At 36.3% G+C, this 22,690-nt stretch overlaps 1 protein-coding gene across 1 annotated transcript in view; it reads right to left on the bottom strand.

The window, feature by feature from the left end:
* Window positions 1-7,398: 7,398 nt before the first annotated feature.
* Window positions 7,399-22,690, bottom strand: part of ERC2 (ELKS/RAB6-interacting/CAST family member 2) — a 617,452-nt gene continuing 602,160 nt past the window's right edge. The window contains exon 16 of the mRNA XM_058170468.1: window positions 7,399-7,496. The gene's annotated coding sequence lies outside the window, so the exon portion shown is untranslated. The remainder of the gene's footprint in view (window positions 7,497-22,690) is intronic.

Here is a 22,690-nt window from a genome sequence, read left to right as displayed (position 1 = left end):
GCATCATGCATTCATGAATGTATAATTCACTTCCCTTTCTCTAATCACTCATTATTATGGAATTCTGCCTTCATGAGAAAAGGCAGATCTGCACAGAGATTTACCAGTGTAGCAGTCAATTAGAATCTTAAATATAAAACTGGTGGTGAAGCATCCTGAAAACTTAATAGTGGCTTGACAACTACATCTGGGCACAATCAAGAGTGGCAAAAATTTTCTTTCACATGAGGGTATTTGAAACACAATATTTTCCAATAGGAGATAGCTTATGTATGGCTGTTAACCATTGACTGCTTATAGATGACTTGGATTCCCATCCTATCCAACTTATTGGAAGAGCTTAGGATGAGATATATGTAAGTGTCTTTCACCAGCAAGCCATCAATAGGAGATGGTTCCTGCAGTCCCACACAGATATGGACAAAGACACGGGTGTCAATCTTGCTGCGTCACATCGCCCTCACATGACGGTTTTCCCATTCACGGAGCTGGATGGGTGTGGCCTGTGCATGACTCATCCAGCCAGTTTGCCGCAAGTTTGACACCCCTGAACTAAGAGCCATGTTGGTGCAGTGGTTAGAATGCAGTACTGCAGGCTATTTCTGCTAACTGCCGACTGCCAGCAGTTTGGCAGTTCGAGTCTCACTCAATCTTCCATTCTTCCGAATTCGGTAAAATGAGGACCCAAATTGTTGGGGGCTGTTGATTCTGTAAACCATTTAGAGAGTGCTGTAAAGCACTATGAAGCGGTATATAAGTGTAAATGCTATTGTTATTGCTAGTTGATAATATTCTTACAGATAGCACTACATAGAAGTCTCCAAAAACTGAGTGTTCCAGTTGTGAGATGATAGCAACTTAGAGAATGCTCAAGAAATGGATTCCTCATACATAAATTTATCCTCCAGTTATACTCAACAAAAGAGGAACTTCTTAAAAGTTTTGTTTTTGTAACTGATCCAAACCAATATGACCTTGGATGAGACAGTAGATCTGTTTGCCCCATTTTTTCCTTGTCCCATTCTGGATCTCATAAGTTATGCCCAAACAAGCATAAATCAACTGCAAAGTGATTTAAAAACAGGTTTTTTTGTATTGTCTGTAGAAACACTTTTCTCTGGTTAATGCCAGCCTTTCTGACTCTGATGGACTTAAATGCTTGTGTAATATATTTATTTATAGAATTTATAAACATACTGTCACAGGTTGGGCTGGGCTGGAGTTTGCAAGTTAGAAATATAACAAATAAATGCACAAATTTAATTATAGGAATCTAAAGGACTCTGTCCTTAGATCTGCAAAAGGATAGGATTATTTAAGACCCAAATACTAAATGTGGTTGAGTTAATATTATTGGCAAAAATACCTTGATTTTTTTAATACTTTCTTTTAAAATGATGAATTGGTGTAATAACAAACATACTTAGAGGTACACATGTGCAGTTAAATTGTGAAATCATTGCCAGTCTGAAGATTTAAAAGAAAACTTTTGCTGTTTATTGCTCTTAGGAAGCTTTGTGAGAGGAATCTATAGTGCATTTTTCGAAGATCCAGTCTGACTATTCAGTGATTTTTCTTCATGGAAAATGTCTATACTGACAATCATTTTTTATTAACAGTAAAGCAATAAGCAAATATATTGTCTGATTTCCATTATTCTCTAGTTACTTCCATTTAGGAACAATCTCATCATACTTCCCCATAAACCAGTTACTTTATTCTATTGTTTGAAAGCGCAATTGAGGCACCTTCATTGAGGCAAAAAAAAAAAAAAAAAAAAGGAAATTAGCCCCAGATTCTCCTGAGGAGATTCTGCAGTTTCTGAAAGGCCAGTCCACTGACTTCTGTCATCTCCAGGTCATTAAATATATAAAATATGAAAATCAAGAGCTAACCTGGAGCAGCAGGCAAAATATACATTGTTTCTTTGGTTTACATACTCCTCCCTCAGAGGGCAACATTTGGCTAATGAATAGAATATTCTAAAAGCCCCTCCCACCCCCAGTTTAAAATGAAAGTTTTTCCATGTTTGAGGTACTATATTGACTTAGTTTAAATATTTATGGGTGCAATGTATATACAATATTGAACAAAACCAGATTCATTCCTTAATGAGTGAGTGAGAAGAAATGGACTACTTACAGAACTAAATATACCATAGTGTGAAGGGGGCAGGGAGGAACTAGCTAATACTTTGAAAGAAGCTTCATAGCTACTGAGCTGAAGAAAGTAAACTGTGAGTAGTTTTTGTTCATTTATTTGTGTTCAATGTTTATATTCACATTTTTTAAAAAAAAAAATGGTCTTAAAATGGAGAGAACATCTTCAGTGTCTTCAGCTACTTTGCAGTTTTATGTTTCACCAGGGCCTGCTAACCCATCTGCATTTCCATATGTCTAGGTTCAAACTGTTTGACTGGAAGTTTGTAGGTTATTAGGGCTGCACCGAAGTGCTTCTTCAAGTCTTACGTTTATTCACCAACAAGAGTTGCACGCTAGGAAAATATCTTGGTTTTTAACAAATAATAGTATAGAATAGAATAGAATAACAGAGGTGGAAGGGACCTAGGAGGTCTTCTAGTCCAACCTCACCATGAGAATATCACCACCTATAAATTTAAAAAAATAAGAGCATTGCTAAATATTGTTGCATTCCGCAACATATAAAAGTGGCTTTGATTGAACTATTCGCGGGGCCACCATTTCACTTTTAAAAATGATACCCTATAAATCCTCTAGCTGTATTTGTTCTGCTGTACTTTCACCAGAGATGAAGCTGTGTTTTTAGCTCGATAGTCGTCTTGAGAGGCAAGTGGATCTAAGATGATTTAATGATGATTTAATGAATTTAGTGCTAAGTAGGAATGTGAACTTATATCATAGGACATAGACTCATACAGCTAGAAGGGATCTTAGAGGGCTTCTAGTCTAATCCCCTGCTCAAGACAGGAGCCTTACACTATCCCAATCAAATAGTTGTCTGGTCTATTTTTGAAAACCTCCAGTGATGGAGCATGCACAATCCAGGAAGACAAGCTATTTGATTACCTGTCAGAAAATTTCTCTTTAAATCTAGGTTGGATCTCTCTTTAACAGGCTTCCACCCATTACTTCATGTCTTGCACTCTGGTGCTTTACAGAATAAGTCAACCAACCCCCTTTTCACTGTGACAGCCCCTCAAGAACTAAATAGTGATTATGTTCCCCCTAATTCTTCTCTTTGATAGGCTAGACATATCTACAGTAGCCCCCTCAACCATTTATCAACCAATTTAGCCTCGAGTTCCTTTATATTTTTTGTTGCTCTTCTCTGTACACTTTCCAGCATTTCAACATCTTTTTTGCATCATGGTGGCCAGACTTGGATATATATTAGGGTACTATCACTTCCTGTGGTCTTGATGTTATCCCTCTCTTGATGCAGCCGAGGACTGCATTGGTTTTTGTTTGATAGCTGCCACACATGCTGACTCATACTTAAGTGATAGTCCATGGGGACACTTAGATCCCTCTCACAGACACTGCAGTTGAGCCAGGTACTACCTATTCTCTACTTGTATACCTGGTTTTTCCTGCTACGTTAGGACCTTACATTTCTCATCACTGAAGTACATGTCATTGGATAGAGCCCAATGCTCAAGTCTGTTAAGATCCTTCCAAATCTTGAGTCTATATTCTAAAGTATTAGTAATTTCCCCCAGCTTCAGGTCATCTGGAAACTTGATGAGTACCTCTTCAGTCCACTCACTAGATCATTTATGAAGATGTTGAAGAACACTAAGCCCAAGACAGACCCTCAGGGTACCCCACTGCAGGCTCCCCTCCATGTAGATGTAGTTGAGGACTACACACTGGGTGAAGTTGGTCAGCCAATTGTGAATCCCTCAGGATTTGAGCACAAAGGACTTCAGCTTCAGCCCAAAGTTATCATTTTAAATATTCAAAATTGCCGTAGCTCTGATTTACAATACCTTTGTCAAAAACATGTTTGCCACTTGAAAAGAAAAAAGAAAATAAATTGGCTTAACCACAGGAGATAGAATACTGGAACATGTGCACACAGATCTAAATGATGCTTGCAAAAGACATACGTCTGTCTTCAAAAAAATGAATATTCTAGCTTTCCAATATTTCCTATGGAAGAGCAGCTGAAACACCACAAAGCAATCTGGTATTCTCTGGGTACCTTGGACTAAATCTCAACAGCCTAAGTAACATGGCCAATGGGAATAGATTATAGAAATAATAGTCTAAAATATCTGAAGGGCACCAAGTTGCCTAACCCATAAAGAAATGGACAAAAAAGCAGGCAAAATGCTTGTTCCTCAGGCAGGTAAGTTATGAAGCAGGAGAAAAGCCCAAAAAAACTCACCCCCTCTTCAACCCCCACCTGGAGTGCAACATCTGTTACTGTTTGTGACATCAATTCAAAATTCATAATAGATTCCAGAAGCCGTCTAGTGGAGAAATGAACATGTCAAAATTACCTTGCAAATGGCCTCTTTGTAGATAATCTCAAGAGAACTACGGACAGAGGCAGTGTAAGGACAAGCTGAAGCCTAACTACAAGATTTTATCCTCACCCTTCTGACAACTCTATCGTCTGAAAATTATACTCTATACTGCCATTATTAGTATTAGATATTCATGTCATTTTTGTATAATGTGCATTTGCAATTCAACTCCCAATTTACAGGTAGCATTACAGAGAATAAAAATTACAATATGTTGTCATCATTGTCTCCCTTCTGAACAGCACAATTCATGCAAATCTCACACAGTGGTGTATTCACTGATTCAAAAATTTTTACTACCAGTTTTGTGGTTGTGGCTTGGTGGGCATGGCATGGCTTGGTGGGCGTGGCTTGGTGGGCATGGCAGGGGAAGGATACTGTAAAATCTCCATTCCCACCACATTCCAGGGGAAGGATACTGCAGAACCCCCATTTCCTCCCAATCAGCTGGGACTCAGGAGGCAGAGAATAGATGGGGGCAGGGCCAGCCAGAGGTAATATTTACCAGTTCTCCGAACTACTCAAAATTTCCGCTACCGGTTCTCCAGAACTGGTCAGAATCTGCTGAATACCACCTCTGATCTCATATTACTTTTATCAGAACATATTATGGATTTGTGGTTGATAGGATGCATCAATACGTAGGACCAGAAAATGCCCCAGGAGACCTTAAAAATGAAAAGCTCCAGCAAAAGCCCAAAAGCTTGGAAGAATAAAACTTTGGTCCCAGGGACTGACTCAGATTGGATCCTGAAATATTATCCCGGGACACATATATTTACCTTCATTCAAAAGCTTAACAAATACTTGAAGCTATATTCAGACTATATTGTAAGGAAGTGGAGACTTGGGTTTCATATAACTCATTCCCAGCCACATAGACATTGGCATCCAAGGCTGTCTATTGTGGGTGGTGGGCTCAGTGTTCTAGGGTTGCTTATAATAGTGCAGATATAACTGATATAACCACAACAGGGAAAACATATACAATTACCTGTCCACAACAGCACATCAAAAATATTAGTACATTCTACATAAACTAGTGATAATACTACTTTTAATTCCTTACCCTAATATCATTTTTCTTTTCCAAAAATAAAACAAAGTTATTGCAGTATACAGCATAAGTTAGCCTGATGAAAGTACTCCATGATTATTGGGATAGCAAAATGTCTTAACACATTGCTTTTGTCATGTTGTAAGATTAATTTTGCTATTACTGCTATATGTAAATAAATGAAATAATCTGCAAACTTAACAACTTTACAGAGCAAAATGATGCCCTGTGTTCTATTAAGATAAATTTATTTGTTTATAAAATGTATATAGCATATTTTTACTTGTTTCTTAACTATCTCAGAGCAAGGTCTGTTGTGTGTTCAGCTCCTTACAGGAAGGGGATAAACTGACTCACACATTTCCTAATGTTGTAAATCATGCTATATAGAGGTAATAAAGAGCTACAATTGGCCATTGTTTTTTCATGTGTAAACATGTCAGCAAAGTTTCTAACATTGTCAAGCGGCCATAATCATATTATCTTTAAAAAAAACCTATATGATTATTAATTTGTCAACAATTTCAGCACTGAAAATAAATTAAATTAGCTTTCATTTAAAAAATATTAAGGGGGGCGGTATCTCTGAATCTGCTCAGTCCAATTGAAAGTAGTGGAATTTGCCAGTTGGGGCTATTTCTTTGATTTCATTATATGGCTAAAGCTGTATTGGATCCAGATCCAGTATATGAGTTTTCTGCAGCTACTGAATAGGAAGCTACCTAAATGATTGCAGCTAAAAAGATTATCCAGAAATTTTGAAGATTATGTACATTGACATAAAAATAGAAAGAACTGCAGGATACTTTTATCAAAATTTACAGTGCAATCCTACCTGTGTTTACTCAGAATTAAAACTCATTGAGATCATTAGACTTATATTCAAATAAGCGTGTACAGCACATTGACCATGATTCACTAAAACAAAAACACCTCAGCATTATCAAAATGTTCATTTCCTTGTCCAAAATTCATTGTTTTTGTTCTTGAGAAATCATTAGTGTGATTTTTAATATTAATACACACACATTGTGTGTGTGTGTGTGTGTGTGTGTGTGTGTGTGTGTTCAACGCAACCATTTTGTCATGCCATCTGTGTGAACTGCAAAGAACAGTTCTTTACATATTGAAATAATTAATTCTCTGAAGTCTGCAGCTGGTCTTTCAACTTGCTGATGGCATGGTATCAGTGGCTCAGTAGGCAGCACTTTTGCCTCGGGCTGCCAGGGTCAGGGGTTCACCTTCTGCTAAGAGAAAAAGCTGGACATATTCCAGATTGTGGGTGGGCTCTGCTAGTCTCCTAGGGGGCAGTCCTTAAACCAGTAAGTGAAATTCCAAATGCCTTGTCCATATCAAAGGACAAAATGTGCAAGGAAACTACATTTCATATGCTTCTAGAAGCTTGAGAGAAATCAAACTTTCCAGTTGTCCCAGGTGCTTTTTCAAGAGGCAAGTGGACTTTCTGCTTTTTTTTTTTTTTGAACACATTTTGCTTCTCATTCAAGAAGCTTCTTCAGCTCTGGATGACAAGCGTAACACCGTCAAAGAAAAAAGTCCAGTTGCCTCTTGAAAAAACACCTTTGGGACAACCATGACCTGGATGACTGAGAATCTCCATATAACTTTCCAGTTGGCAATCACAGATTTGGGGACTTCCTAGGAAATGAATGTATATGATTACAAGGATCACCTGCAAATAAAAGTCATTATGTAGGATATTTATAAATTTGGATTGAACCTGCTCTGGTGTTAAAGCTCTGATGCTTGGTTATTTCAGATGACTCCTTCTTCCTCTTCTTTAAGACAGATAAAGTTGGATCTCTTGAAGGAACTGGGGATCACATTCTAGGCAAAGGTTGGACTGGTGATCAATGTACTGCATGTGATTTTGCCGTGGCCATGTGCCTCCAACAGTGACTGGATCATCTAGTCAAGAAAAACAAAGCTGACATGTAACATTTTACCGGAGCATGAAACTAAGCAAAACCGATGCATAAAAGCAGAAACAGTATAGAATACACAGGTCTGAACGTAAACTTGGGCAGGGTTGTCAAACTGGCCGGATGTGTTATGCACAGTCTGCGCCCATCCCGGCTCCACAAAGGCTAGTCTTGGAGGAATTATATCAAAGAAAAGCATTGAGGAAAAAGGAATAAACCAGTTTTCCAGGAGGAAACGAGTCCTTTCCAAGTCCAGCTGCCCCCAATACTACATTTCCCAGAGTGCTCTTAGCAGCAAAAACACCATCCGAGTGGGGAAGACTGCAATTTAATTACATCTGAGACTTTGAGCTTCTTCAGGTATTTGGCCCCAGGGTTCTTCTGTGTGATATATCAGAGTAATAACGAGAAACTGGCTTAAGTTGCCATTGTTGTTTTTTTATTAACAAGTTTTACAGAAAATTTCCACAAATGCTTCCCCTTTCCCTCCCTCCCCCCACCCACCTCCCACCTCCCACCTCCACCCATCCTCCCGCCCCGCCCCCGGACTTCCCAGAGCAAAATACAGAGTATAACATCTAACAATCATAAGCTAGAATACGCTAACTATCCATAAACTCCCATCCCTCCCCTAGAACCTTAACTCCCCTTTTACATAAAGAAAAATATACAAATACAATTTTTACTTTCTATTCATTCATAAGCTGTTTGGTACTTCTTGGTCTGATATTTGTTTTGAATATAATCAAACCATCTTCTCCATTCCAGTATATATCTTTCTTGTGAATAGTCTTTCAGATACGCTGAGATTTTTGCCATCTCCACTAAATTCGCTACTTTTAATATCCACTCTTCCATGGTAGGCAGAAATTCCTTCTTCCAATATTGCGCTACCAATAGTCTAGCTGCTGATATTAAATTTAAGATCAATTTAGTCTCTATTGCTGTGCAGTCCGTAATTATACCCAATAAAAACAACTGTGGAGTAAACTTTATCTTCTTTTTCAAAATATTTTGCATAACCCACCAAATTTTTATCCAAAATGCTTTGATTTTTTTTACAAGTCCACCATATATGATAATAAGTAGCATCATCACAATCACATCTCCAACATTTAGCTTGCAAATTCGGATACATACAGGCCAGTTTTTTAGGATCTAGATGCCATCTATAAAGCATTTTGTAAAAATTTTCTCTTAAATTTTGTGCTTGTGTAAATTTAACATTCCTAACCCAAATTTTTTCCATTTCCATCATTATAGGTTGCTGAATATTTTGTGCCCATTTTACCATACAATCCTTAACTAATTCCGTTTCTGAGTCTATTTCTATCAACGCATTATATAACCTTTTAATATGCAATTGACTTTGATCTCTAGTTGCCATTGTTGATGCTATAAGAAGAGGTATACTTTGTGCTTTTAAGATTTAAGAAAGTCTTACTAATAAGGGACTGTTAATACTGGTATGAAAACACTTGTGTGGGATGACTGCATGTGTGTACACATGTGTGCATGTCTCTGTGTGTGCAGGTGTGTGTGTGTGTGTGAGAGAGAGAGAGAGAGAGGGAGGGAGGGAGACTCCCTGCTCTTCCAAAGAAAATTTAACAACTGGTTTGTAAGAACTGGACCAAGCCAGCTAGAAAACATCCCTGAGAAACCATTCTTAAAACTATTACATTTGTTTGGCCAAATTATACATTGTATGGGAGTTTCTTGAGTTGAGAAATCTCTCCCACAAAACAGACTCTGAGCTGGAAAAGAATTACTGAAGTTCCCAATATGAGAAAATTGTCAACAACACTTTGCATTTCAAAAGGTGGGTGGGTGGGGGGAAGCTTCTCCTTTGATAGGAATGTGATGAGAAAGACTGAAAATACCAACAGTACTTAGAAATGGGGTAGCTTTGACATAATCAAATTGGCCAGTAGATGGGGCATTTTGCTGGGAGACTAAAATGATGTCTGAAAGGGCTCAAGACCAAACTGAATGGTCTTGTGAGTTTTATACTGAAATCAGCAACTAGCTTTTTTGGCTAATCACAATTCCATATATAACAATACAAAGAAAACTATGAAATATAGGAAACAAAAGATCCATGGAAATGCTGGCTTGGGACAAAGCAACTTTACATGGAGGAGCCCTTAAAATATCATTATTCAGTCTATAATCTAAAATTCATCCAAACATCTTCTGGATCATCTAAAAGGCATGTCTGTTGAGATTTGCTTAAGTTTCAAAACCACTATTTGATACACTGTCTATATTTACATAGCAGTCTACTTTATATGGTTTTAAAACAAAATGGAAAATCAAAACCACTAAATAAATATATTTCTTAAACAAGTAGAGCATATCCTCTTAACCTGTGACAACAAACCTATTTATTTAGCTTTCTTCTTTTTAGTATGAAAGCAATTAGTTTTTTTCCCCTCAATAAAAATATCCTTCTGCATTTATAAACACTACTGCTAATTATGCAATTACCTTCCCCAATCATGTTAAATTGCTGTCAGTTAAGTTCCCACCACTGATTAGCTACACAGCACACTAAATCTAAATTAAGCCTTTACTAAACTGCATATAAAGGTATCTCTGTGATTTGAAAAACTGTAACAGCACTATATTATTTGGTATAATCATTCAGTGTCCAAGGTCAAGGATAGCTCTCACTAAACATATTGTATAAAATTCCAAAGAAACACAGGCTTATTTTTAGTTTTCTTTTTACAACATCTACATTGAATAATAACCTTTAATTTTCATAAAATACCATAATTATACCATTAAAAATGAACTGTGGAACATATAGATTTTGATTCTGCAGGATCTAGCTCAATTTGTTCAGAAGCTTTGGGAGATTTCATATTACAAACTGAAAGAGCAAAGCTTAAAATCAAGGAATAGAAGAACTAAATGTTAATTAAATTAATGCTGTCAAGGGATCATTGACATGTAATTTAATATAAAATAAATCCAGAGATGATTATCTTTTCAGTCATTGATAAAATGCTGTATATGAGACTATATAATATAATATATAATAATATGTCACAAAAACTATACATTAGAGAAGAAAAATTCTGTATTATCTCAGTACATATATTTAATTATCATTTTTAAAATAAAACTTGCATAGTTCATGTCATGTGGCATCTCAATCATAATATATTTTACTGTGTTATAAATTATACCAAAAAGGAGATACATTATATAGGTAGATCCAAAATCCTGTTTGGATCAGTAAAATTAGTATCACAAGTTATTGTTTCAGTTCTTTGGATAATGTATATAGTACGCTTCATTTTATATGGACAAATGAATATTTCTGTTTTCTAATCAATTTGTTTCATTTAATTGTACATCCTTGTGCATAAGGATGCACAACGTTCAGAAAAACATATATATTTAAGAATTTTGTTATGTTTCTTTAGTTTTATTCTTTATGTACATTTGCAAGGGATTATTCTTAATAAAATGTTTTGTTTCTTATACACTCTCCATGTGTACGTACCATATTCTTATATACAGTTCTTGAGGTGCAACCTCATCATAGTTCATGGAGTGGAAACAAAAATTGGGCAAGTCTACATTAATATCAGACCAAGTTCAACTCCATCACATCATTATTTTCTTTTAGCAGGACCCTCAAAAGGCTGACATCAATCTTGAAAGTTTAAAGGATTTCCCATTCTCTCCTCAAATACCAAAGAAAATCAAAGTGGAACAAAGAAAATCAAAGTGGAACAATGTTGAGTTTCTTTCTCACCCTTTCTTATATTTTCAAGAAGAACATAAGTATCACTTCTCAACCTTTTGGTTAAAATCAATGGTGTGTTTTTCCAGATTGACTTCATGTTTTATTATCAATCCCCACATAACTTCTCCAAGGTCATCTCTGGGTTCCTCTACAAAAAGCCCACTGAATTAAAATTGTTTTCAGAATCTGCCTCTAGGTTCCAATCCTGACCCTTTTACCTTTCATGTGCACAGAACTCCAAGCATTTCTTCTTTTAACTTTTGACAGGCAGTCCCAAACATGTGGAGGCTGAGCAATACAGGGCTCAGGTGAAAAACCATACTTCCGTTTGAACTTGGAAATCTTTGAGCAAATCTACCCAAAGATCTGATATTTTGCTGCTAAAATATTTTATGTCCATTAGCATCAAGCATGTTGTATTTTTGACCAACCATTGTATAGTAACTTAAATAGGTGATTAGGTGTGAATCACACTCACCAGTTACTTTATCAGATTTTAACCTTTTCATTTTAATTTTCAGTGTACAGAAAAAATATTTATATTGGCAACCTTTTATGATATGAAAACTCAATAAACCCTTCCTGGGAGGTTCAAGGGAAAAAAAACAAGGAAAAGGTGATTTGTTTAAAAGTCACCTCAAAGAGAAGAACAATGTTGTAATACATGTGTGCTCAACCTGTGGCCCACCAAATGTTTCTGAACTACAATTCTCAGTAGTCTCATCCAGTAAGTCCAAAAGGCAGACATGCTAGGAAGTCCAAAAGGCAGACATGCTAATTCAGCAACGTCTGAAATGATACTTATACTTTTTCAACCTGCTTTATTCAATGTAAAAAAGGTAAAGGAGTCCCTGCAGATTTTACTCTGCTAATCATTGCTGACAATAGGGGGGTGCTCATCTCCATTTCAAGGCCATTAAGCCAACGCTGTCCAAAGACATTTCCACAGTCATGTAGACCAGCATGACATCATAGAGCACTGTTGAATAGAACAGAACAGAACAGAACAGAACAGAACAGAACAGAACAGAACAGAACAGAACAGAACAGAATAGAATAGAATAGAATAGAATTTTTATTGGACAAGTGTGATTGGACGCACAAGGAATTTGTCTTGGTGCATATGCTCTCAGTGTACATAAAAGAAAAGACACCTTCATCAAGGTACAACACTTACAACACTTACTGATAGTCATGGGGTACAAATTTAACACTTAATGATACAACACTTAATGATAGTCATAGGCTACAATTAAGCAATCAGGAAACAATCAATTACAGTAAGGATACAATAAGGATATCATAAGGATACAAGCAACAAAGTTACAGTCGTAAGTGGAAGGAGATGGGTGATGGGAATGATGAGAAGATTAATAATAGTGCAGATTTAGTAAATAGTTTGACAGTGTTGAGGGAATTATTTGTTTAGCAAAGTGATGGTGTTTGGGAAAAAACTGTTCTTGTGTCTAGTTGTTCTGGTGTGCAGTGCTCTACAGCGTAGCTTTGAGGGTAGGAGTTGAAACAGTTTATGTCCAGGATGTGAGGGGTTCTGTAAATATTTTCACAACCCTCTTTTTGTTTCGTGAAGTATACAGATCTTCAGTGGAAGGCAGGTTGGTAGCAATTGTTTTTTCTGCAGTTTTAATTATCCTCTGAAGAATTACCTTCACATTGAAGTGGTACCTATTTATCTACTCACATTTGCATGTTTTCAAATTGCTAGATTGGCAGGAGCTGGGCAAGGATGGGAGCTCACCCCTTCATGTGGTGCTCAGGTCTCAAATCTGGGCTGCCAGCTTGCCAGCCAACAAGCCCAGCGTCTTAACTGCTGAGCCACCGTACCAACTGGTATTCTACATAGCAAATGAAATCAAACTTAAATAAGACATAAAAGAGGCATCTATATCACAGATTAAAGGTCATGCCTAAAAATGGTAAGGAGGAGAGAGGAACAAAATCAAATAAAATGCAGGTACTAAAATGCTTTGACTACATAGGACTAAATGGAATAATGAGTAAAAGGACAGGACGAGAACCAAATCTAGTTATTCCTCTCTGAATTAGAGTTACTTGAGAAATTACATTTTTCTATATCCCAATGCAAACAAAACATTTTGTTTTTCATGAACCAGAAAGCACATTAAAACTTAATCATTTCTTTTTTGTATTTTTCATTCCCAGAATTCCCAGCCAACAATTCTTGTTGGATATGCTGGTTAGGAAAAGCTGGAAAGTATAATCAATAGGAGATTTCTGATCTAAAACAGGATACGTGAGTCTCAACAGCTTAAACTTGCTGCTGCTTGTCCGCTGAAACTTATCCTATATCAGACCTGAATATTCTACAGCCCCTGGGTCCTTTGGCTCTCTCTGTCCAGCCATATGGATTGTTTTTATTTTGAAGATGACTTTTTTTTCCAAGTTATGTATGTGCGTGCATACATGACTATGCACCTTCACAGCCTGTTGGTTTAGCCCTCAATATCAGTCCCAGTTTCTCATATGGTCCCTTGGGAAAAATAATTGCTCATACCCCAGCTTGATATTTCTTCTTTAAGATTACATTATTCTTCATTCATTCCAAATTAGGAAGAATGAATCTTTCAAAATATAAGCCTGTAGGATTAATCCAATACATTCACAGAGTTTTTAAATCAAATCCTTTTGGAATATAAAGCATGCATTTATCAGTTAAACATCCTACCTCATCCCCCATTTTGCTTGCCGTATGTCACTCATGCCTGCAAAGAACAAGATCCTGCTGTTTTTAAAGTTGAACGCCTGCTGCTATTCTGTCGCAGTTCATCTAATCTAGTATTTTTCAATATCTCCATATTTGGATTCCTGTGCAAATTCTTTTTCTGCTCTATGTGTGAGGTTTTGTAAGCTGGAAATTAAAGATGTAATGTGTTCTTTCAAAACTGAAAAGGGATTTATCCTCAAAAGAAAGTTAAAGGAATCATCTACAGCTCCTCTGATATGAAATTCTTGCATGGCATGCTGCTCTGTTTATGGTCTGTGGATTCAGCATGTAATGTTAATTATTTCTTTGCTCATGAAAGTCAGATTGTGCTGGGAATTTGTTATTAATTAGTCTACAGCTCACTGGGTTTTCAGTTCTGTTTTGTCAAATGTTGAGCTTTGTCTCACTATCTTCATATACAAAGCATTTGGAAAAGATGTTCTAAGAAACAGTAAAAAAACCCATAACCATTATTCCCTCTTAACTTGTTTCTTCTTGATTTTGCATATGTTGCAATCTCTATATAAAGATTAATCCGTGAATTAGGTTGTAAGACCTGCAGACTTCCTTTATAGACATGTTTCAACTTAAACTAAGAAACCGTTTAAGTTTGTTGACCTACAATGATCAGGGCAGGGGCTCTAGTTCTGATCTTGCAGTGTGTGTGTATGAGTGTGAGTGTGTGTACACATGAATTTCTTTAACAAAGACCTCAAAACTCAACGATATGGACCAACTATATTGGCCTTTCAAGATCCTTTCACTCAGATCCCCATCTGTTTCTCTCTATCCAATCTCAGAGACAGCTAAGACTTACCACACATCTGAAGGGAATCAGAGATAGGTAATGTGAAACCAAGAATGAGAAGCAATATGCAGTGAAACTGGTGGATAAATGTTCATGTGCAAAGACACAATATGTTTCACAGATGAGCATCTGCACTGAACAAGTCAGAAGTAAGTAGAGGAGCTGGCAGGAAGAGATTGATAGGCATTGTCTCAAATTTTGGAGACATGTCCTATATGTAGTTTGCACCACATATCTCTAGAATACAGGTGTCACATTGCTGTCATGTGATGTATCGTAACATTTTCCCCTTCGCAGAGCTGGGGTGGGTGTGGCCTGCACATGACGCATCTGGCCCATGGGCCACCAGTTTGACACCCCTGCAGAAGGGGTGAAGAAGAAGAAACTGTTAAGGTTAACTGTTAATTGTTTCTGATACTTGTCCCTGTTTGTTTTGGGACAGAGACAGACAGACAGACAGAGTGACTGACTGACTGACTGACTGACTGACTGACTAGTATCAGAAACAAAACAGGATGATATTGGAAAGAGTGAAGGGATCATAAGCAAGTAAAAAGAGCTGAAGAACGGCAGACAAACTGGACCCAAGATATGAGAGGTAGTATCACACTCCTACCCACTGGTCAGCCTACTGGCAAGCAACATTTAAAGAATAAATCAGTAAAATAAATGACACACTCTATTTCCCCCACTTTCCAGGCAACTCTACTTAACCAAACTGTAACAGAAGAATGAGACACAAACAGCAACACTGCTGTCCTCTCTCCTCCCCGCTCCCCCATTGATAGGTAGGTTTTGCAGAGGTGCTAAAATTCATTAGCCAATAATTCATGTCACTATTAGAGAACCTATACTGTAATTTCATTCATACACACACTGTGTAAGGAAAATTGCAACTCTTTGCAACCCGTCAAAAACTGACTCATGAAATATTGAAAACCTTTTCAAAATCACTGATTATTGATTCAGTGCCTCTGAAATTTAATCTGAACGTGTATATCATGGAATCTCCTTTGAATCTAATCATCTTTTTGAATTTCATACAGCCAAGTGGCCAAGTATCAACATCAGTTGTATAAGCCTGTCACACTTTCCATGCATTTTGTAGAGTGAGCAGTCTTTTCTCTTCCGTAGGGTTCCTCAAGGGTATTCTGTTGTAGGAATAGCTATACGGTAAATGAAACTAAAGCAAACTATGGCTGAGACTAGAGCCAACAGTATATGAGAGATCATATTATTTTCCAAAAATGTTTTGTTTTTTTCTTTCCTAATTAACAGACTTCAGGAGCGGTTTTGAAACTGAGCTCAGGGCTACATGAAATTGGACCATGCAATAAAAAGATGCCCTTTTAACAATCCAATCTTTTGCATGACAACACAAAAGCAAGCCCCACTGAATTGTATATATTGCAAAAGTAGAACTCCTATTTGCCTGCAATCCATGTATGGATTTTGAAAATAAAAATGTAACTAAGTAAAGAAATATACATTATATGCAGAAGTTGGTCTACCACAAACGGAATGTTTTCCCAATAGATATATTTTGACCTTTTTTAAATTGGCCCTCGAGGGAGGACAGTTGAAGTGAGATAGACTAACCTTAGAGAATCCAGAGGAGTTTTTCTTACTCTGTCTTCAAAAGTATTACTTATAATTTTGTACAGATCCATCGCTTTTTGCCTTATATAGTATTCTGCCTCAGTTTTTGGATTCTGTATAATTAACTACTTGACTTACAAAACACAAAACAGAGTTATCCTCATTCTTATTAGATTTGTCTTTACTGTGAACTGAGGCAAATTATTTTTGTTTGGTCTACTCTATGCTGACAGCAATTAATTCTAAGGCTTCAAATATAAAGGGATACAGCTGACACATGTTTTTAATCTGTAAGCAAGTTATCCAATTATTTTAGGTAAACTTTATGATTGCAACCATTCTATCTACCCTGATATAATGAATTATTTTCTTGCAAACAGTCAGGAACTCTATATGAAGTTTTCTAGCAGGTATCTATGGTGCCCCATTGGCTTACCAATCGTTGCATTATTTGATGAGTTTGCACAATATTTTTGGATGTTGGAAAGAATATACCCAGAACATGAATAGAGACAATTTGTAATGTATTGGAAGTATAATTTCTCCTTATAAATTGAAGTTATGGAAGTCTTACGCAATAGTAACTAATATGGTTGATTGGCCACAAAGAAATACAAGGAGAAAATAAAATCAGACTTTCAAACATAAGTTTCAAAGAACTTTTGATCTAATGGCCAAAAGCACACAAACTCACAGGACAGAGAATTAACATTTAACACTGCCATTCTGCAATGAAAGCCACACCCAAATTTTATGGTTCTGCCAGAAAATAATTGGCTGAGACTTGAAGACAATGCTTCAAACCATATGATTGCCCAGGGCTTTGTATAGATACACATTAGAAAATATGCCAATTGCTGGAGAAAAAGAGTCCTGTTTTGACAATACACATCTAGTGAGATTTTGCCAAACTTATTGTATATATCTGCTCCACTTTACACAAAGCAACTCAAGGTAGTCGAGAGGTTAAGACACCCAGAAACAACCGGCAAATAAATTGATGAGTTATTTTAGATTACTTTTTATTGAAACATAAGTAGATCTAGTTTGTGTAGTCTAGAACTCTGCTGGAACACAGATTAATTAATTTTTCACAGTCTTCTTAAAAAAAAAATTACAAAAAAGGCATCGTAAAAATAATATGTTCACTGTCAGCTTTGGAAGCCATACTAGGCCGAAGGCTTCCACATGCTGCCACTTTCTCTGGTGTGGGAAAGTAGGAGGGGGGGGTGAGGGTACAAGTGGCTATTAGACATAACAACATTCTTCCTGCCAGTCAAGGTCAGGCTGGACTCACATCTGGAGAAGGAGTGGCCTGAGTGATGCTTTGACATGGGATGGTTGAGGATTGAGCATGTGACCGGCAGAAGACTTCCGGTTTGGCTCTGCTTCGTGCAGAAGCAGCAATGATTTAGCTGCTAACTCCCTAGTCTGTAGAGCTGTCAGAACATCGTAAATCTTGGTCCGACAACTTGGAATTCTTTCCCTCGGGCAAAGAGGGAAAGATGAGCATTCAGGCTGAAGTTGAGACACCCTAATAAGCTTCTAAGGCTTGCGGGGAGTTCTCCTTCCATAGCCTGATAAGCTCCTGGCTGGGGGAGGCATTTGCCTTTATGGCAAACAAACGAAGCGTCCAATTTCCACGGCAGGAATTGATTTATGATGGATTGTAACGTGGACGGAGCAGAAACTGGAGTTCTAGCACTTGTTTGTAAGAAGACTGTAAGCCCCTGAGGATAAATTTGCTGCGAAGATAGGAGAGAAGAAAGCAAATGGCGGTTTTGTGGAATGTGTGTACTGAAAACGAAAGTAGAATGCTTACTAATGGCTAGTGTTGAAATAGAAGATAGAAGATATATAGGAAGATACTGACTAAATGGAAGAAACGAGAATTTTATGATTTATATTTTTTCTTTTTCTTTGGGATTATAGTGATTTAGAAGAAAAGTTTTTTGAATTTTTTTTTCTCTAAATATTTTTTTTCTCTCTTGGTCTGTTATTAAGTTATATTTTTTTAAAAAATGGCTTTTAAGCAAATAGTGCCAAAAGTCATTAAAAACTTTGAAATTTCTTCAGTTCAGATTCAAAAATTAAAAGAAGAAATCAAAAAGGAATTAAGAAATTCTTTACAGGAGTTTTTGGAGAGTCATTTTTTAGAAATAGATCAAAAATTTGATGAAATAGAGAAAGAGATGTTGGATTTTAAGGAAGTGGTGGAAGAGCAGAAGAGGGAAATGAAAATGGTAAAGGATGCAATTGCGCAAATATTAAGCTCTTGTATTCAGATGGAGGATGATCTTGCAGAAATTAATAAAGCTAATTTAGAGTTGCAAAGGAAAATAGAGGAAATTCAAAAAAATCAAAACAATTGGAACTTAGATAATAAGATGGAAGATATACAGGCAAAGGTAGATAGGGCAGATGAAGAAAGAGTAATATTACAATATAGATTAATGGAATATGCTATAAGGGTGAGAGGTTTGAAGCAAAATAGGAAGAAAAATTTAAAAGAGATTTTTACGCAAGCCTTTGCTCAGATAAAGGTGTGGAGCCAGAAGATTTTGAGATTAATATTGAAAGAATTTATCGTGTTAATTCTTGGTGGGCAAGACAAAATAGAGTACCGAGGATGTGGTTATTTATTTTACATCTAAAAGGTTAGGTATGAAATTTTGCAAGCCTTTTATAAAAATAAATTTCAAATATTGGGACAAGATATAAAATGATGAAGGAAATTCCTCCTAAAATGTTAAGAAAGAGAAGAGAATTTGCTTTTTAGTGGATGAGTTTAAGAAACATCAGATATATTTTAGATGGGAAGTTCCAATGGGTTTGTCAGTGAATTTTAGAGGCAGAAAGTATTTTCTTAATTCAGTTATGAAAGCGAGACATTTTATATTAATGTTTTAAAGAGTGGGAATCCTTTGTTGTTAGATGCTAAGTTAATTGGTTTGGAAATGATGGAAAATAGAATGGGAGAGGGGAGGAATGTTTAAGATGTGAATATGATGATTATGGTTAATTTTTGGAATTGATTTGTTTAGGATATAAATTATAGGATTTTTGTTATTTGCTATTTGTATGGTATAAATCTATGGGATGATATTATTTAATTGTGAAGGATGGAAAGTGAAATTTATGAATTTAGATAATGTGGATGTAATGATTTTAATTGTTTACTGTTATATAGTGGATGTAGTTTAAATGATTATTTGTTTTAATTGACAAGTTTATAGATAGTAAAAGTTATGAAGTTAAGCTGGAAATATTATATTTGAGAGATTTTATTTGAAATGATATTTGATTGGGAGTAGTATTGGAAGATTGGATATTAAATGTTATGACAATTGAAGAAATATATAAGTGATAAAAATTTGAATTTGAGAAGCTGGATTGTAATTTAAGAAATGGACTTATGAAATTTGAAGGAATATACAAGTGGGTGAAAAAAAAATTTGAATCTTAGAAGATGGACTAATTTTTAAAATGGACTGTAAGAAGAACGGACATTAAATGTTATGGCAATTGAAGAAATATATAAGTGATGAAAATTTGAGTTCGAGAAGATGGACTGTAATTTGAGAAATGGACTTACGAAATTTGAAGGAATATACAAGTGGGAAAAAAATTGAATTTGAGAAGATGGATTAATTTTAAAAATGGATTGTAAAAAGATGTAATATGCGAAGTTGGTATTGCTTCTTTTCTTTTTTTCTTTTTATTATTCTTTCCTATCTCTTTATTTTTATTGTGAGGGGATCTAAAGTTTTAAATTTTTAAAGGTGGGAGGTTATGTTTATTTTGTATACTTTAGCTTGTGATTGTTGGTCATAATACCAGTTTACCAATTCTAGTAAAAGAACTTTGAAAGATGTTGCCTTTGGAGTCTTTTCTGCAGGAGGGGTTTTCTGGAACGCTGGCATTCACATATCTACAGTACAACCAACCACAATGATTTTTAGATAATGTATGTCATGATGTAATTGTGCAAACACCACAATTACGTACTGAATTTGCATGTTTTTAGTGGTCTTGGGAGTAGAATAGAAATCACTGTGAGCCACAGACTTCATGTGATTTATTTCATATAATCAGGCCATGCAAATATGATATTATAGGATTAGAAATACACAGTGGGATAATGCTCACCAATCAAGCATTGATGCTTTTGTATACCTTGCTTCCCAGAAACAGGCAACACAAAGAGGCAGTCATGGAATATCAGGCATGTACTTATCTATATAGAGGTTTGTTGGACTGATGGTAATACAAGTGTTGAAAGCCTCTGGTTTAAGATAAAGGGGCAACCTAACAGAAGATATAACTCAAAAAGAGTCTCCTAAACCCACCACCATCAGAAGTGGTAGATGACAAAGGTCTCAAAAAACCAAAAAAACAACAACCATGAAGTGATAGTGATGGACACACCTGTTTAAATACTTTTGGCAAACAAAAGATGTCATATAAATTATTGGCTTGTGTTGGTGATGATTATCTCTGTCAAGAGGTGAGGTGAGCACTAGGTAATCCATTACTTTGCACTTAGAAAAAGTGGTAATTGGAAAACATTGCTTGAAGGCATTAAATGATAGAAACATGAGCATAAGTAATCCCATGTTGTTAGAGTTCTTTTTAACAAAAATCTTGGTAATAAAAATAGTCAAACACAATTATGAAGTTTAGAAAGGTCAGTTTAGAAAGGTCACTAATTATCTCAACTAAGATAATTAGTAAGGAAGGTATCATTAAAAAAAACATAAAGGCAAAAGTGTTATAGCCATCTGGACCATCTGGACCTCTTAAAAAGGGAACTGAGGATGGTTCAATCTCAAAGATTTTCACTGAAGAAGAAAGGACACATTTACAGAAGCCCAAATGGTTAAATCAGAGGAACTCAGGTCAGATGCCACTTAACTGTAAATTTCTTCAAGATAGATCAATTCAATGGGGAATCACTTGGGAATCAGCTTTCTTCTGTGACATCAACCAATAGCATAGCATTCATGTCAGAAACATTGAGGCGCTTCTGGATTGAAAGGATCAGCCAGTGACATCACTGTTGCCTGGGGGACACCCAGTTTTTCATGTTCACAGCAGAAGCTAGAGCAAAGGACAGGAGCTCTACCTTGCCCCATGGTAGCACTCGGGTCTCGAACGTGGGCTTGCTAACTTCCTACCCAACATCCTAATCACATGAGCCACTGTGCTCCTTACATAAACCAGTGAGAAATTAACTTGTCAGATTCAAATATAAGAGCCCAGTTTAGTTGCCTCTGCGCTGTCAAGAGGTACACAAAGCAGCTGAATTTATTTTTGAAGGTGTCAGCCACAGCTGCTGGTGAAACATCAGAACCAAAGAAAAATAGTCCATTCCCATTGAGGGCAAAAGCTCATCATTGCTTCTTTGATGTAAATTGTGAAAGTCTACATCAATATATAGCTCATAATTAGTCAGCCCCTGGCCATGTCTTTGCTGTTATGACTAAGCCCTTCCACTACCTGGTACCATTAATATAGGATTATCTGATTTCTGTATTTGCCATCTAGTAATGTCCATGTATTTAGGCAATGTTTCAGTTGTTTGAAGAATGTGTCAGCAATGAAAAAAAATAGAATTAATAGAAACAGAAAAATCATTCTTCTCTTTCATTTCTGTTTCTTAGACTGTACAAATTCAACATTTTCCTCTTTACTATTTCCAACTTTGGCGTTTTAGTCTCCCTCCCACAAGCAGCACATCTTGCTTGCCTGTTCTGCCAATTTCAGATTGAACTTGACAACTCATCAACTTCAACTTCTTTTGCATCAGTGGTTGTAGCATAAAGTTGGATAACCATCATACATGATTGATATTATTTGGTCATTCTGCATTGTACCCAAGTTATGTCTCTCTTATAGCCTTCCTGATTATGAAAGCAGCACTATCCCTTCTTTGGTTTTATCTCCTTAGTAACAAACAGTAAGATCTTCTGATAGAGACGTCCAATTCCTGCTAAATTTTTATTTGCTGACACTATGTTAAGCTTTCCCATTTTCATATTTCTTACATTCCATGTTCCCACAGTTCTTGCAGATACTTGAGGGCTTTAATCTAGTCTCACATCGTAAACATAATTAGTTGTCATGAATGGCAAATATAGAGGTCCCAAGATAATGTTGTAAGATCCAATCTGGGTTGATCACCAGGACCAGAGGTCTACTCTTCTGAACATTTGGACACATGCTGGAGGTCATCTTCAGGGAACTTCTCTCTACTAGAATATATGGATT

This window comes from Ahaetulla prasina, chromosome 2 (assembly GCF_028640845.1).
Source record: "Ahaetulla prasina isolate Xishuangbanna chromosome 2, ASM2864084v1, whole genome shotgun sequence".
Taxonomy (NCBI): domain Eukaryota; kingdom Metazoa; phylum Chordata; class Lepidosauria; order Squamata; family Colubridae; genus Ahaetulla; species Ahaetulla prasina.
This window is presented reverse-complemented; position numbering and strand designations above follow the sequence as displayed.